This window comes from Lissotriton helveticus, chromosome 10, assembly GCF_964261635.1.
Source record: "Lissotriton helveticus chromosome 10, aLisHel1.1, whole genome shotgun sequence".
NCBI lineage: Eukaryota > Metazoa > Chordata > Amphibia > Caudata > Salamandridae > Lissotriton > Lissotriton helveticus.
In genome coordinates, this window is record NC_136071.1 from 979,576,420 (window position 1) to 979,594,015 (window position 17,596).

The following is a 17,596-nucleotide window of genomic DNA, read 5'->3' on the forward strand; positions in this document are numbered from 1 at the left end:
TATACCTTAGTGTATAATTCAGCTTGTTTCCACCAAGCAAAATCTTTTTTGCAGGTGTTATGAGCCATCTTTTTCTGGCAATCAAACAAATCACTCTAAAGCTCAACAGCTTGCGCATTTGTGTCCATTAAAGCATACACAATCTATGAGGCTTAAAGCATAGCTGGGATAGGTCAGCAGACGGAGACTGCTCAACCGTTGACTTTAGCTTTCTTCAAAAGTTTATAGCAGTCACAGTTATATCGAAGAAAAATCGGTTATCTGTAACGCCTTAAAACAATGTGAGATAACAAAGATCAACTTCTTTAGCTTTGGTCAACTCACATTCAAGCCACGATAAAAGTGAGCCAAGTGTTGCATGAATATTTGAATATTACGAAATGAAAGTACCCTTGAGAGAAAAAGCCCCAAGCACATTTACCAGGTTGGGCCCGCTGGAGAATCAACTGGGAAATTGGAAAGAAACCTGGACACCCAAAGATTACTACTGAAGTACCTTCAGTTAAGTACACGGTCTCAAATGGTGCAATAAAGAATAGCCACAATGCTAAAAAAAACTAACCTACCACTACGTTGTCTGATTAGGTCTGACTTGACAGTGTAGCTGTCCCCACACTTTATGGGATCAACAAAAAAATAGCTTTCAGAAATCCTACTATCAGAGGGGTTTATGCTCTACCTAAAGGTTGGTTGCCTTGAAAACAGCATTTGATTGGGCCGAAGTTGTTTGCTTCCACTGAAAACAAGTGCTTGTATTGAACTTTTTGGCTGGTGGGAAGGTTCATGCTCAGTACAGCATGTATGAGTTGACTATGGTGGCTAACCACTGATCAAGGAAATGGGCCTCATCTGTTTATTATGAAAAAAATACTATAATGACTGTAGGCCTGTCATATTTATTGTGAAATGCACATGTTAAAGTTAATATGCATTTCAGAATGTATTGTCATTACTCTGTATGAAGTGTGCAGAGATGTATTTTTTTATATGGAATTTCACAGATTACCAGAGTAGGCAAAGTTTTGACACTGGTGTGCCACTCGTACAAACTGTGGGGAGAGAAAATCTGCACTATGATAATCCTTATCAAACCATGGAATTTTTTTTCTGCCTTCATTGCATTGTATTTCAAGCAGTTCTTGAGGCATTCTATGTTGCACATTATGGAAGTAATCGTTATGGAACCCTGCACTGCGACTCTGGTTATCCTGGGGAGATAGTTATGGACATAATGGCTGGTGTTACTGTGCATACTCTGGGGATGTATACTACTAAAATGAAAATAAAAAAAATATACAAAAAACAAAAAAAGTCCTAAGCGGGATTGCATGTTGTTTTAACAACTGTATTTTTCTACATATTTGTAATTTGTTTACAATGCACCTGATGGTTGCCTTATCTGAATTTTGGTTCTGGTAAAAAGGCAATAATAAAGGTTATAGGCCTGATTAGTTCATAGGGGAAAACTATTTCAGATACAGTAGATTTGATCCGTTTATAAGGAAAAGCATTGACAAAGGCTGTTGGACTGATTTGTATATTATGAAATACATATGTTAAAGCCAATAGACATTTATGGTGGATGTTTTTGTACCATGTAAAAGAATGCAGATTTGTATTTTGTTACATGAAATCTCACAAATTTCCTTTACAGGGAAGAATTTTAGTGTTGATTACCCCCTTTGACAAGCACTAGGGGCAGGAGATTTGTACTGTAATAACTCTTGCAACAATCTCTTCAAAGGACCTGATGTACTTACTTGTCTGTCAGGAACTTGTAAAAGAAATATTATTAATTTTCAATTCAATGTACTGTCAGTTTCAATTTAGCAATTCATCAACAAATACAAAAATGAAAACCTTATTGCATAAAATACAAGTTCAAATTATAAAAAATCTGCAGCCAATAACGTTCATCAGACAGATAAGTATTAGATTCAATACAACATAATAGTAAAAATATTTTAAGCAGCAATAATTTGAACGTCAACCGTAAATACAATCCATCAACAGACAATACTAAATAAATAAATACTACATTTTCTATAGTGTGGAACTAAAAGTCTATACAGAAGCAATAACTTTCTGGCGTGTCAACCCTGCAGACGTCATCATGGGGAGCACCTTCGCTCCAAGTATAGCGGGGTTGTACGTCTTTGACTTCGAGAAAAAAATCATTCTGGGGGAGGGTGACCCCTTTGCGCAACACACTGTATTTTGGAAGAGATACATTGACGACGTCCTTGCCATTTGACAAGGACCAGAAGACACTCTGAGGGAGTTCATCACGTGGATTAACACCTGTGACAACAACCTTAAATTCACCCACTCAATATACAAAAAGACTATGGTATTCCTTGACCTAGTCATCACCAAAGAGGAAGGGAGTCTGGAAACCAGGACTCACCACAAGCCCACTGCTAACAACAACTCCCTTAGATACGAAAGCTTTCACCCGAGGGCATTGAAAGAGAATCTTCCATATGGCCAATTTCTTCGACTAAGAAGGAAGTGTAGCAAATTACCAGACTATCGCAACCAGGCAACCGACCTTACTAAAAAACACTATAACAGGGGCTACCCAGACCACATTTTAAGAAAATGACAGAAACAGGCCAGAAACCAACCCGGAGAAGCACTCCTAGAGGACAGGGTCAGAGATGAGAAAAAAACACCACTAACATGTGTAACCACATACAACACACTGTCAAATCAAATGACGAAATCCATAAACAAACACTGGAACATACTCTACACCGGACATCTACATTGGGAGAAAACACTTTTCTCCTTCAAGAGAGCCAGAAGCATCAAGGACACACTAGTGAACACCTGCTCGAGACAGAATTAACCAGAGGAACCCACAACACTACTCAGCGCGTGGGGGTTACCTAAAGTCACCGGAAATTATCCATGTGGAAACTGTAGCATGTGTCATTTGATCACGGCTACAAAAACACTAAATCTGGAGGAGGACAGAATCTGGACACAAAGGGCCCACACAAACTGCAACAGCCACATTGTGGTGTGCCTGATAACGTGCCCATGGTTTCTACGATACGTGGGCATGACCAGGAGAAAGGTTAAACAACGCATCTGCGAGCACAGAAGCACGATCAGGTGCAAAAAAGTAACCACAAAATTGATCGAACATTTGCTCACCAAAAATCACACCACCAACGACATAAGGTGGACAGTGATAGAGGTGGTAAAACCAGGGGAAAAGAGGACAACGCTTATTTGAAAAAGAGCAACGCTGGGTATACAGACTTTTCACCAATGTATCTGGTTTAAATGATAACATACCCTGGAATACTGTGAGACAAAGATAAAAGCCACAACTATGCCCCTGGACACTAACTACCTCTGCATATAAATGTACCAACAGCACAGAAAAATCTGAATATCCATTGCCCTTCTTCAACGACTATTAGAAGGCTGGGTTCAAACACTGAGTAAATACTATATTCTTATGACAAATTAACCGTAATTCAATATTTACTATCCCTCTAATCTTCCATTTTTCCACCATTGAAACAGTGGAATAACAACAAGCATTTTTTCACCTTTAATGTATGTATGCCAACTGTGCTAAACAATATGGTCCTAATTACCAACACATCACCATTACTATCCACATTGACTAAATGCACGGCAGACTAGGGTTTCAATAAAGTTTCCTTGCTACTCACAATTTGACAAGGAACTTACCCTAGACCCCTTACATGTAATGGTAAAACAGTATAATAAATTCTTGCTATAATGATCACAAGAGTGGAATTCATTGATTTTGATTTCTTTATATTCCAAAACGTGGTAGAAAAGGATTGTACAGCCGACGCGTTTCATCCCTCTTGGGACTTCTTCAGGGCTGTATTAAACATAAACATATAGACATACAATTAAAAACATGACAAACAATGCTCAGGCGAGCATTTGTAACAGACATCAAATGAATCAACAATGGTATGACATTATTTAACATAGACTAGAAAAGAAACATTTAAAAACTGTATTCAGACATAACGCAGGAGCCGAAATTCACATTTGAAAAGGACTTTTTTGAGACCAGGATAGATCATCTATTATTTACAACATTTCATATTTCCCTTAAATGTGTTGCAAGTAACGTTGCTGAGAGAAATCATTACATTTCGATAAAACCTGTTGGTTGAAGATAAGGGAGAAAGAAGAAAGAGGACAAAAGGAGGAAAAGGAGCAGAGAGAAATATGCTGTGTATAATATGGACAAATACCATTAGTTAGCCAATGAACCAAATATAAGTACATATCATTGAATGTTACTAAGAGCTGCAAGGTAGTCGAAGATCAGAGGGAAAAAAGCCAACTCAAGGGCAGATAAAATAAGTAGCATGAAAAGCCTATTCATCCCAGGGTAACAATCGAAACCAGGTTGCGTCCATGCTATTCTCAAAATGATGACAAAGACTATAGGGATGGGAGAATCTACACCTTCTCTCATAAATATGACAACATTAAAATTGCTGGGGAGGGGAAAAGTCAAAGAGCGGATACCTCTGAATTGACCTCCGCCAGCAGCATAACGTCTCTGTCATCAGTAGCTGGTTCTATCTCGACAGAGGTCACAGTCGAAACAGTGGAGGGGGAAGCCAGACCCAATACCAATAATTTTTTATTGGAGATGGAGAGACTGCGGTTAGGGGCAAGACCCAAAAATCAAAACCAATAAGGGGGGAGGAGATGGTAGGAACGCAAACAAAGGCAGGAATCTAGGTGTGGGAACGGTGGCAAAGAGGACGAGGTCAAACAAAACAGTGAACTAACCAATTGTACTGATAGTGTTACAGCAGGAAGAAAAAAATAGATTATTGTCAATCTCTGCGATAGAGTGTTATCTACTGATGAAATTTCTGCACTGGATAAGGGTCTGGGCTTTTGCCCTAATCAATTCGGGGGTGATATTGACCTTTTTGTTGATCTGTCTAAATTTGCACGTTCACTTAAATTGAAAGATCACTTTCTAAGGAATCCGTTTACCAATGTCAATTCTTCTAAAGTAAATATTGTTCCTGCGCACACAGTCAATGAAATAAATCTGATTCAAACAATGATGTCAGTTGAACTGGAAACTTCTGTTGATACAGATTTGATTTGTGAGGAACTAGATATTGTGGAAAATGTCTACACAGATAGTGGCCTGAAACCTAGGTCGAAATTTACACCTGTGGGTACGCATCCCAACATAGATACTTTCAGGAATAGAGTGGCACATGGATTTCACCAATTATTGGATCATCCCATTCGTTCAAACCTACATAATCATAACCTCACCTCTAAAGAAAAATTGGCACTCCAAAATCTTAAAGCGGACAACACCATTGTGTCGTCTGTGAGGCCGATAAGGGGGTGAATGTAGTCTTAATGAGAAAACTGACTACATGAGGGAAATTGATCGCCAGTTATCGGATACATCTTGCTACACCAAGGTATCCAGCAATCCTATTGCAACTTTGAGCACCCATATAAATATGAGATTGATCGATTGGCGGGAGGTTGGACTGCTTACTGAGGAAGAATGTAGATATTTGATGGTTTTTGAACCAACTCATCCATGCATTTATATATTACCCAAAATTCACAAGGGCGGCCCATTTCCACCTGGCCGCCCTATTATTTCTGGGGTAAATTCACTGACTGAAAGATTGTCTGAATACGTGGACCTACATATACAACCTTTTGTACAAAACCTGCCCGCGTATATCAAAGATACCAAGGACATATTGGCAAAATTTGAGGGCTTTGTGTGGGCTGACAATTTGATCTTCGTCACTCTTGACGTCACCAGCCTTTACACTTGTATAAAGAAAGAATTTGGAATAAAGGCCCTCAGGTTTTATTTGGGACAGAGAACGGCTGACCATCTATCCCATAATGAGGTATTGATGGAGATGACTGATATCATCGTATCGAATAATTTTTTTCTTCATGATTCCACCTGGTTTCAACAAATCCAAGGCACGGCAATGGGCTCCAGGTTTGCTCCCGCTCATGCCTGCTTCTTTATGGGCTGCTTTGAGAGGGAGCATGCCTGGGGTCGCTATGCGTCACAATGGCCAGAACATGTGATCTTCTGGGGCAGGTACATTGACGATGTCATTTTACTTTGGAATGGACCTGTCCCAGAATTGATGTCTTACTATGATTATTTTAATGATAATCCGTACAATGTGCAATTCACCATGGAATACAAGAGGAATGAGATTGACTTCTTGGATGTGACGTTCTTCGTTGAAAATAATAAAATCAATAGTAGAACTCACAGAAAAACAACTGCTTGTAATAGCACCCTGCATTTTGACAGCTCGCATCCCCGCCATGTAATTAACAACATCCCCTATGGGGAAATGCTCCGTATGCAGCACGGAGGGAACCTTTCTCTGCAATAACATGGAAACCGAGGAACGTTTCAGACAGAGAGGATACCCAGCCAATATACTCCGCAAAGCACACCAAAAGGTCATTAAAGTGACAAGGGAGGATACCCATGTCCCGTTGCAATTAAAAAAACAGAAGAAAGCTCCTATTGCCTTTACCACACGATAAACGGATGAGAGCAGTAGAGTTTACAACACTCTCCGTAAACATTGGCACTTACTCACGGACATACCGAGTTTGCAGAATATTTTGCCTGCCCAACCCAAGGTAACATACAGACGAGGACAGAATCTTAGGAACATCTTGTGTCCAAGTTATGTCACAACTGAGAAAAAACCATGCTGGATGACATCCAAAACCGTGGGTTTCCACACGTTTAGAGGACGTAATATGTGTAAATTGGGCAGGGAGAAAACAAAGGATTTTTGTTTTAACACCACACACAGATATCAGATTAATCATCTGATAAACTGTAATACTAAATACGTAATATACATTCTAGGATGTCCCTGTGAAAAAATGTACGTTGGCAGTACAAAGAGAGCACTTAAAATAAGAATACAAGAGCATGTTCGAGCACTTAGGAATGGCGATCTCAAGTATCCCATGACTTTCCATATGCAAGATAAGCACACAGCAGAAGATGCCCTATGGGCATTGACCATGTTCCTGCACACCCCAGGGGTGGGGATAGGGTACTCGCATTAAGAAAGAAAGAAGCTGGGTGGATTTGCAGATTAAGAAGTGTGGAATTTGGCCACATCTTTGATGACGAAATGCATTACTTTCTCTCATGATACCATTAGATCAGATATGTTTATTCTCAAATGATCTGAATACCTCATTTGATCCTCACTCCTCCCAATTAAATGCCATTTCAAAATATGGATGTTGGAACTGTTTTCCATTCTTCCCTGAGATGCTCAGAAATCGCCAAAATTAATAATGATATGCTTTTCCATTTGGTGCGTGTTAATATTGACTCTTGCAATGTCTGCTCTTATTCTCTGATTAACACCGTTACCCTCTCAAAAAAGTTGTCAAACTGTCGATCTACTAACTGTATATGTAATTTTGGATCATACCATGTATGACTGCTCATATACGGGTTGGTTTTGGATAATTAGAGGCTGATCTCATATGATAATGTGGAGTCCTCTTTAAGCTGTTTCTTCTCTTTGCTTTCCCTTTTTAATATGACTCTCTCAGTTTGTTATTACCCTCTCTGCTACAGTAAGGAATTATAATATTTTCTTTAGATATTGGATATACGTAGATTAATCATACATAGCTAAGACTGAATTCCCTCCTCATTGTAAGTACGGAGAATAGAGACTTGCTGACAACAATACCTTATGAGTACTCATTATCTCTGGTAGATCGTCTATAACAATTGATACATTAACATATATATACATATAGACATATGTATGATTTATTTTACATCTAGGGTGTTTTTTGGCTCTCCTGCACTTCAGATATGTGTTCTCCTATTATTTTTGGACACTCCAAAATGGCCGCCTGATTTTCCGCTCTGATCATGTGATCTTTGTGGGATATTGCCTGATCTGGCCCTGCTTTGGATAAATTAAAAACACCTAGACTGCAATATCGGTCGCTATGCTTCTTTCCCACTCCTCTCTGTGTCACTCAAAGATTTTATATTGTTATTTTTTGATTTGTTGACAAATTATATTTTTAGTTTAATGATAATTACGTTTTATTGTTGTTTGGAATATTCCTTACATTTCGGGGCAAATATGTCATCTCTCTCGAATAATGAAGGTTAGGGCCTCCATTCCTACCTTTTGTATCCTTTACTGTGCTCATTTATAATAGGTCTGTTTGTACTGCGCTTCTATTGGCATTTCAACATGGCAGCCATTTTTGAGTATTTGCAGGGTGGTTACGTTCTATGCTTTGCTATCTCCATCCAGGTGTCTTAGATCTTTCAATCAATATTTTGTATTTAAATGGCGGCTTTTTCTATTCATATTTACCTGGTGCTATACGGAACCTGAAGCTGATGTTGCTCTGTGTGAAGAAGATGTGTCGGGCCGTGAACAAATATATCGCGGTAAGCTCCTTGTAGCCCTTTAGGGTTTCTGTCATTTGGGCTGCGTTAAATTAGCCGTGCAATGTTGGGACTTTCGGTAACTTTTATGGATGCTTTACAGCACAAACACAAGACTCATGTAATGGGGATTAGTCACGCCTCCCTGTTTTCCTTTTGTCCGCTTGTGCTTTAAACCCGCTCTTCTTCTGTCGACTCGCGTTGCATTCCCGTAATGCGATGCATGCCGTATCTTACGGTCTCAGATGGGCTATTGCATTATCGGCCCTAAAACTAGTGTTCCAACAACGAGAGTCATCCTCTATAACCTGGCCATAATCCTGGTGTCATAGTTTTCTTCGTAACTTATTCATGGGGATTGATTCTTTAGGTACTTTTATGTGTCTGAACTCGGACCTTAGGGGTGTCTTAATAAATTTATTCATAATGTTGTTTTGTGGTTTAGAGCCGGTTGCTGATAGGAGATGGGGAATATTTCCTTATATTAATGGGCCAACGAGCACGCACTAGTAATATAGGTAAGGTGATGGATATTATTCTTGGCATGTACATCTATCTCATACGACTAATTCATGTGGTTTTATTCGCATGCCCAACCCCTTATGCATATGTTTTAAATCCTTCAGGGCCCTATGGAGATATCGGGTATGAGAATGCTCGCCTAAATAGAACTTCTTGAATTGATTTACACTGTGATAAGTTGGACTTGTTTAATTTATAACAATCCGGAATGCCACAACACAGGTTGAGTTGTAGATCTTATCCAATGACACGATAAGATTATGAATTGTCCACCAGAGGCCATGTATATATTTAATTATTAATATTTGCACTTTTCTGGTTGCTAAAAAATGTATTTTCTCTTTAGCAATTAAATGCTTTAAATGCTCGAGATAGCTTGATGACAGCCCAGTAGAGTTTGTATGTGGACTACCGGTATGTTAAACTTTTTCCTTGTTCTTTTTCCTTTTTTGTTCTTATTGATAGAATCATCAAATCTTCGCCTGTGTTCCTGTCCTCATTTCCAGTCAACCTTTTCCTATTATATACCCAACAATCGACACTGACCTCTGAGTTATAACTCCTGATTTAGAATGTAAGTCTATTGTTTTATAGACTATGTTATAACTAGGTAATGCTCTATGGATACAGTAGGGCTTCTCACATTATGCAATGGAGACACTTTTAAATCTTTGGCCTTGTCACTCTTCTTTTAGCTTGTGATATACATACCCCCTCCAAAGTCTGTAGTCTGGGTGCAGTCTCGACATATATATTTTCTGAATGATCTCTGCCTTCACCATTGATCTTCTGGTTATACCTGGGAGACAACCTCTTGTTGGTAGGTGGACATACTTTATAACGTATTGTCATGTCATGGGTAAAATGGCTTTGAACTTAGCGAGAATAGCATGGACGCAACCTGGTTTCGATTGTTACCCTGGGATGAATAGGCTTTTCATGCTGCTTATTTTATCTGCCCTTGAGTTGGCTTTTTTCCCTCTGATCTACGACTACCATGCAGCTCTCAGTAACATTCAATGATATGTACTTATATTTGGTTCTTTGGCTAACTAATGGCATATGTCCATATTATACACAGCATATTTCGCTCTGCTCCTTTTCCTCCTTTTGTCCCCCTTCTTTCTCCCTTATCTTCAATCAACAGGTTTTATTAAAATGTAATGATTTCTCTCAGCAACGTTACTTGCAACACATTTAAGGGAAATAGGGAAATACGAAATGTTATAAATAATAGATGATCTGTCCTGGTCTCAAAAAAGTCCTTTTCAAATGTGAATTTCGGCTCCTGCGTTATGTCTGATTACAGTTTTTAAATGTTTCTTTTCTAGTCTATGTTAAATAATGTCATATCATTATTGATTCATTGGATGTCTGTTACAAATGCTCGGCTGAGCATTGTTTGTCATGTTTTTAATTGTATGTCTATATGTTTATGTTTAATACAGCCCTGAAGAAGTCCCAAGAGGGACGAAACGCGTCGGCTGTACAATCCTTTTCCACCACGTTTTGGAATAAAAAGATATCAAAATCAATGAATTCCACTCTTGTGATCATTTATTATAGCAAGAATTTAATATACTGTTTGAGCTTTTGTTGTGCACCTGGCGTTTATGTATTTTGTCTAAAGTTCTCCTCTGAACTAGCATTGTGATGGTGGGTGCTAATCAGTGTGCACACAAGTCCCTCATCTAATAGAAAGGGATTGATATAATTAATTGGTTATTTTGGTTAGGTGCAGTACTCAAGAAGGTTCCACTGTCGCCCGTGTTTCAAGATGTAATGGTAAAACCTTTGATTTTTACCCGGTACCTTAACCTGCACAGGACGTTTACTACACAACACCCTCCCGTCACTCACGTCGCGATCAGCTGACCGTGATGCGAACGCTGTGATTGGTTGCTGCCTACCTTTATACACACGGAAATGCGCCCCCAGTATCCTCGGGACTCTGTGTGGACGATAGACAGGTTTCCGGCGGGCCGCTTAGTTAGTAAGTGAGACTTTAACCCTGCGTGTGGGCTCCACATTTGTTCGGCGTTCACATGCAGGGGCCGGCGTCATTCCTTAATTGTCTCGTTGTGTAATGTAAAACCACGACTAAAAAGTTAAAATTTTTAACTTCTCTCGCCAACAGAATGCTCATTTAACCCCTCCCATGCTCATGACGAGCTGAGCTCGGCATGAGCCACGGCGCTCCGGCGCTCATGACGAGCTGCCGTGGAACGCTCGCATGCGGGGATAATTCCCCTGCTGTGCTGAGCGTTCCACGGCAGGTAATGCACCTGTGACGAGCTGAGCTCGTCATGAGCACAGGAGCGCCGTGCCTCATGACGAGCTCAGCTCGTCATGAGCATGCAGGCGATGTGCGTGCCCCCCTCCCCCCAGCACAGCGGGGGATTAACCCCTGCAGCGAAGGGGTTAAAGGCCCCTCCACGGTATCCATGGGGTACAACTACAGTTAGTTACGAGTAAGTCCACTGCCTTTGTTGAGTGTACCTCTTTGTTTTGGAGCAACTCACTCCTAAAAATGTGCAACCATTTTGTTCTGCTCTATTGTTTCAGACTTTTCTTACACAGAAGGCTGTAAATACGCTGAACCGTAAGTACACGGTCTGGCATCTAGCTGAGTCTAGGATGGGTGCGCCTTAGCATGCGCAGACCTCTTGACTCAACTCACTTGGTCCTGATGAAAACCTAACAATTTTTGAAAAGGTTGAAACATGTTGACCATATTCTAACAACAACGCTGATACTTTTTGGTCAAACCATGCCAGTAGAAGTGTCCCACTTGTTTTTAACCGTGTCACATGACTCTAGAATAAAGGCTGCAGGGAGTACATGTAGAACACTTTTTTAACTCACTTATTTCCTAAATACACTTCACAACTCACAAAAGAACCAGCTCCGCTGTAGTTACAGGTGTCGAAGCACACCTGAGTGGCACTCAGTCACTCGGGAGGACCCCGATGAAGAAGCATGTCACCAACCAGGTTGGTGAGTGGGGGGTTTCTAAAAAAGAAAGAATTCTTTCTTTATCTGCATCTTTCTCCCTCCTTGTTTGATCACTAGGACACGGTGTCCTGGGGATACTCCTCTTTTTGACCCTGGATAGTTCCCATAAGCAGAATGTAAATTAAACCCGATGTCTTTAGAAGGATTCACATATTATTATACAATGTTGAGTTTTGCGTTTGTTTCGCTGTTTAATTCCGTCGTAGGACCGCTATCTGTGTCTATCTTTTGTTAATGTGCTCCAAGGGTTGCTTACTCCGTGTCCTTTCTTTGTTGCCATGCTCCAAGGGTCTTTAAGCAATGAGTAGATGCGAGGTGCACCGAGAACAGATAGTGAACGGAAGGAAACCAGGGCAGCTGCCTGGCCCATGATCTCTAATGGCATAACTGTGTCTAAATGATTATCCGAGCATTGCCTGATCTCCAGTAAGTTAGCGAGTCGTGTAATTGGCCAATCTCTTCTCAATAAAATTACAGTGTTCAGCAATACATATATAATAATGCATTGTGTTTTCAAGCAATGGTGGTGTCACATGTAAATGTGACAAACTTGAAGCGTGCCACTTGGGGCTCAATCTAGCTGAGCAGCCCCAGCCCGCCCGGCCTCTGTGTGGATCACGTTGTCTCGCAGCGTGTCCCATTTGAACTTCGCACAAGAAAATCACTGTCCACACTTCTTCTAAGAGCAAGAAAGGCCACTTTATTTTAAGACAGGTGCAGAATACATTTCTTTAACACATTAATTATTTATTTATTTCAAAACATTCCAATCTACACAGTATGCCTAAACATCCCTACCTAACTGAACCCGAAACTAACTCTTGCCGAATACCCCCTGGATTACCCAATGATCTACCCTTCAGGATGGCCAACCCGCTCCAGGCTGCCCACCCCACTAGCAAAAACCGCCTTCTGAAAGAACCAAGACACCTGTCCTAACAGTGGCAAGGCCCGAAGACCAGAGCAGCGCCTAGAGCACCGCAGAGTAAAACCTAACTAATAGAAAAAAAGGGGGAGGGTGGGTGGGGCAAAAAGAACCTCCCTTCCCTTGCCTCCCGCTACGCACTTCCCACCCGCCTGCCTAACCGTCCCTTATAAACCCCTAATCAACCCCACCTGCTCTTCCCTCGCGTGAACGCACCCAGGGAAAGACCAGCTCGCGCCTGGCTCTCCCTGGGTCCCCCCTCGCGCAAGAAAATCACTGTCCACACTTCTTCTAGGAGCAAGAAAGGCCACTTTATTTTAAGACAGGTGCATAATACATTTCTTTAACACATTAATTATTTATTTATTTCAAAACATTCCAATCTACACAGTATGCCTAAACATCCCTACCTAACTGAACCCGAAACTAACTCTTGCCGAATACCCCCTGGATTACCCAATGATCTACCCTTCAGGATGGCCAACCCGCTCCAGGCTGCCCACCCCACTAGCAAAAACCGCCACCCAGGAAAACCTTTAGCGTTTTCCTGCCCCACTCAAAGGGAAGGAGCACACCACAACTGCACCTGAAGAACCTTAGCTATCAAGTCCCGGAGCTCCAAAAGGTAAAATGAAATGCCCAATTTGGACAGGTGGACACCGTCCTCGCAGAATAAATGCGTTTCTGAAACTTTCAAATGATGATGAGCCAAACTGTATACACATAAATGGTTACAAAAAAGTCTCATGGTTCGATTCACTTTGCGTCTGGCTTTCTCCATGGCTGAATAACTCCTCGCCCCATGCCCAGTCAGCCGAGGCACCAACTCAGTCCATATCACCATGGTGCTCACCCATGTGTCCTTGATGACTTCGAGATCCTGTTTCATCAACTTTAGCAAAGTCAAACCCGAGAGAGAAACTAAGTCGTTTTCCCCCAGGTGCAAAACCAGGAGATCCGGGGGGCCCCCCCAACCCCCTGATATCAGAGAAGTCAAGGCGGGAAAAAGTCCGCCCCAACGCATGCCCCCTGTGCCATGCCAAGAGACTTCATGCGTCAGACTGCTTAAACCAAGTGATCTACCACAAAGCTGACGTGCAGCGGCTACAGCAGCCCTTTTAACAAAAGAGTGGCCAAGGATCCACACCTCCGTTTTGCTCCAGCTACCAAGGGCCAAGGACCTAGGAGAAAAAGAAATGTTAGGCAAAAGCAAAGGCGGTCTATTTTCTCACATACTTCTCACAACATCTCGAGCGCCAACGCCCAATATGCCGAATTTGGGACCAATCCCACCCCAACCTGGCGGCCTCTGTCGCTGCCCCAATCCTGAAGGAATGTGTACCAAATTGAGAAGGATCGCGCCCCAAGCCCAACAAAACCTTGCGAAGTACAGCCAACAACTGAGAAACAATAATGGGGCTGCCATCAGCATGGCAAAAAATGGCCCCCGGAGCAAAGTGAGGGGAAGACACAAAAACCTCCCATTCCCCCACAGGGCAGCAAGAAGACACACCGCTCCTTCCCAAAAACACCCACTTACCCCTCCCCATCTGATCAGTCTTGGACATACGCAACCTCAGACGCACCCTGTCATGCTCCACCACTACCTCACTGCTAGTCATACCCACTCTATCTCTCAAACCCAGCAGCTCAGAGGCCCGAAATGCCCCAAAGAATAACCACACAAAACACAAACGAAATTTCTGGCACTCAAATGCATCATAACAGCACACTTTCAATCGTGCTAAAAGCAGCTGAAGCAAATCAAAAGTCACCGGCTGCCGCAGCTTCTGCGCACCAGCCTGAAGCCTACCCAAACCTTTTAAAACTTTCCGAACCAACACCCCCCCAACAGGATCCCTCCCCCACCAAAGCAGCCCGTAAAAAGACACCCCAGCCAACTTGCCCGAAATGGTCGTGTGGGAGAGGCCTTTGTCCGCCAAATGCAAAACAAACTGCAATAAGAATTGTTCATCAGATAACCCAGCCCGTACTGGACCCGCCATCTTGTCACCAAACTGCAGAAACTCCTGCCAGGCCTTCAAATAACTCAGACGGGTGGATGCAGCCATGGAATTCTCTACCAAGTGGTGAACCCTCAATCCCCCAATGCCCATACGTACTGTGGGATCGCCGTCGGTTCTAGGTCCGCCCCAGGAGCCAATTTGCGGAATTCGGACCACTGAAATCGAGATAAAGAATCAGCGATGCAATTAGTGGTCCCCGGAACATGCCGAGCTTTAAAGACAATATTCAGTTGTAGACACCGCAACATGAAAGCACGCAAGAGCTTCAACACACGCAAATCCGGGCCCTCTGCTTATTAACAAGGTGAACTACAGCCATATTGTCCACATGGAACAAAACAGAACGATTCCGAAACTCCTCCCCCCAGATGTACAGAGCGACCAACAAAGGGAAGAGCTCCAAGAACGCAATGCTGCGACCCTGCTCCCGCCAATGCACCGGCCAGCCAGCCGCGCACCAATGACCTTCCCAAAAGATGCCGAAACCATTAGCTCCGGAGGCATCCGTGAAAAGCTGCACCTGCCACACAATGTCCTCGTCCGCAAAAAACAAGGACACGCCGTTGAAATCTTGCAGGAAACGTAACCAGACACTCAAATCTGCACGGACAGCTGTGGTAATACGCACCCGATGATGAGGAAGGCTGGCGCCGGACATCGAGAGGCCAAGACGTCTACAAAACGTCCTACCCGCCCGAACAACCCGACACGCAAAATTCAGATACCCCAAAAGCTTCTGAACCTTCCGCAGTTCCAATTTGCGCTCGCCCAGCACCAACCTGATAAAATCAGACATCTCCCGCACTTTGTCAGCAGGCAAGCATGCCACCATAGCCAGGGTATCGATTTCAATCCCCAGAAAAATCAGAGATGTGCACGGACCCCCTCCCCTGCTCTCCAAAACGCTGTCCGGGAAAACACTGGGTGAGAGCATGTCGCCCCCCACACTGCGAACACTCATGCTTATATCTGCATGCTGGTCGGTTACACGAACCCCTGTTAAAATGCCAGCACGCGCCAGAGGAGGAGGACTGTCCTCTGCCCCAAACCCCCGCCCCAGCAAGAGCGGGGCGAAATGGAAAGGGCCGATAATGCACCGGCTGTCCGCTAGCCGTGTGGGTCGTAGCGGGCGGGTGAGCAGACGCCATCCACTGGAGCCACAATTCCGCATCAACCTCACCCCATGAACGCTCTGGAAAAACACTCATACGGGCCCGGAACTCCTCGTCGTACGACAACCAGGCAAAGCCTCCAAAATAACTATGAGCTTTACGTATGACATCAGCATATTTAAACATGTCCACCGCCTTACCCGGATGACGCTGGCAATAAACGCTGGCATAAATTAAAAAGGCCGAAGTCCAGTTCTCAATAGACTTCGGGACTCGAGGCCTCCGAGCCAATTCCAATTCCTCCTCCTTCGACCCTTCCTTAGCTTGAACATCTCTATGAAGAAGCCGAAACACATCCACAAATTCACCACTCCAGATGCGAGTTTTAGTTTTCTCAGACAAATGGGACCCCAAAGGCATCCCCACCCCAGAATAAGGCAATTTTTTAGGCAGGATACTATCCTCCGTAACAGGTGTTGCAGCAGCCACCCCAGCCCCAATGTTAGAAACAACCCCTGCAGTTTGCACAGTAGAAACATTCAAACTCACCGGCCGCTCAAGCCTCGGTGCCAGAGCGACTCGCTCACCAATAACCCCATCACCCGTACCAATTGATCTAGTACGCTTAGCCGGGAGACTCTCCCCTGGGTTCCACACAGCCCACCATCCAGCCTTACCTCTAGGCAACTGTGCCGACTTCTGCTGAAAATCCACACGATCCCCTTGAGGTGGTCCACTCCTTGCCGCCTCACGTACCGCTGCATGGTCCGCACATGACGCCTGCAAGATACGAGAAACAGGGGGTTGCCCCAGCCCACCCCTCTGGGCCCGTGCTGCCAAAAGCCCAACATCTTTATCTCTCAATTCCCCTTCTTCCAAATCATCATCATGAATATCCAAATATAAAGCATCTCCAGAAAATGAAACTTGTGCACTGCCACTGGGCAGTGCCCCATCCCCAATACCCCCATCATAAAACTGCCAATCAATGTCATGAAAACTCCGCGCGCGCATAGCTGCTGAAGAGAGATCCGCTCCAGATGACTCTCCCGTGATCTCACCACTGGAAACAGCCGTATGGACAGCTCCCAAGCCCGTAGAACCAGCCAACAGCCGCCCAGCTGGAGTCGCGACCTGCAAACTGCGGCCGCTCGAGCCAGACTGTGAAGAACCTGCAAGAAAACCACCCCCCACAGAGCCATGGGAAAGACCCACCGAAGAACCGGCCACCGACGCAAACCCAGAGACACCACCGAACCCGTCCACCAAACCACCGTGTGAAACACCGGGCATCGCACGAGCAGCTGGGAACGTAACCTGGCAGGGGGCAGAGGGCGCCCCCCGAATATCCGGGCCCAACCCACCAGAAGCTTGCGACTGCTGTGAGGCAGCAGGAAGGCCAACAGAACCAGGAACTGTGGACCCGGGGGCAGGGGGGGTGGGGGGGGGGGAACACATCCTGCAAATGGACAGCATCCGAGGCCAAGGGGGCCTCCCTGGGGGG

General features: G+C 43.7%; 1 protein-coding gene across 3 annotated transcripts in view; it reads right to left on the minus strand.

Moving 5' to 3' along the window:
* Window positions 1-17,596, minus strand: part of CDK6 (cyclin dependent kinase 6) — a 598,055-nt gene that overhangs the window by 275,844 nt on the left and 304,615 nt on the right. The window lies entirely within an intron of this gene.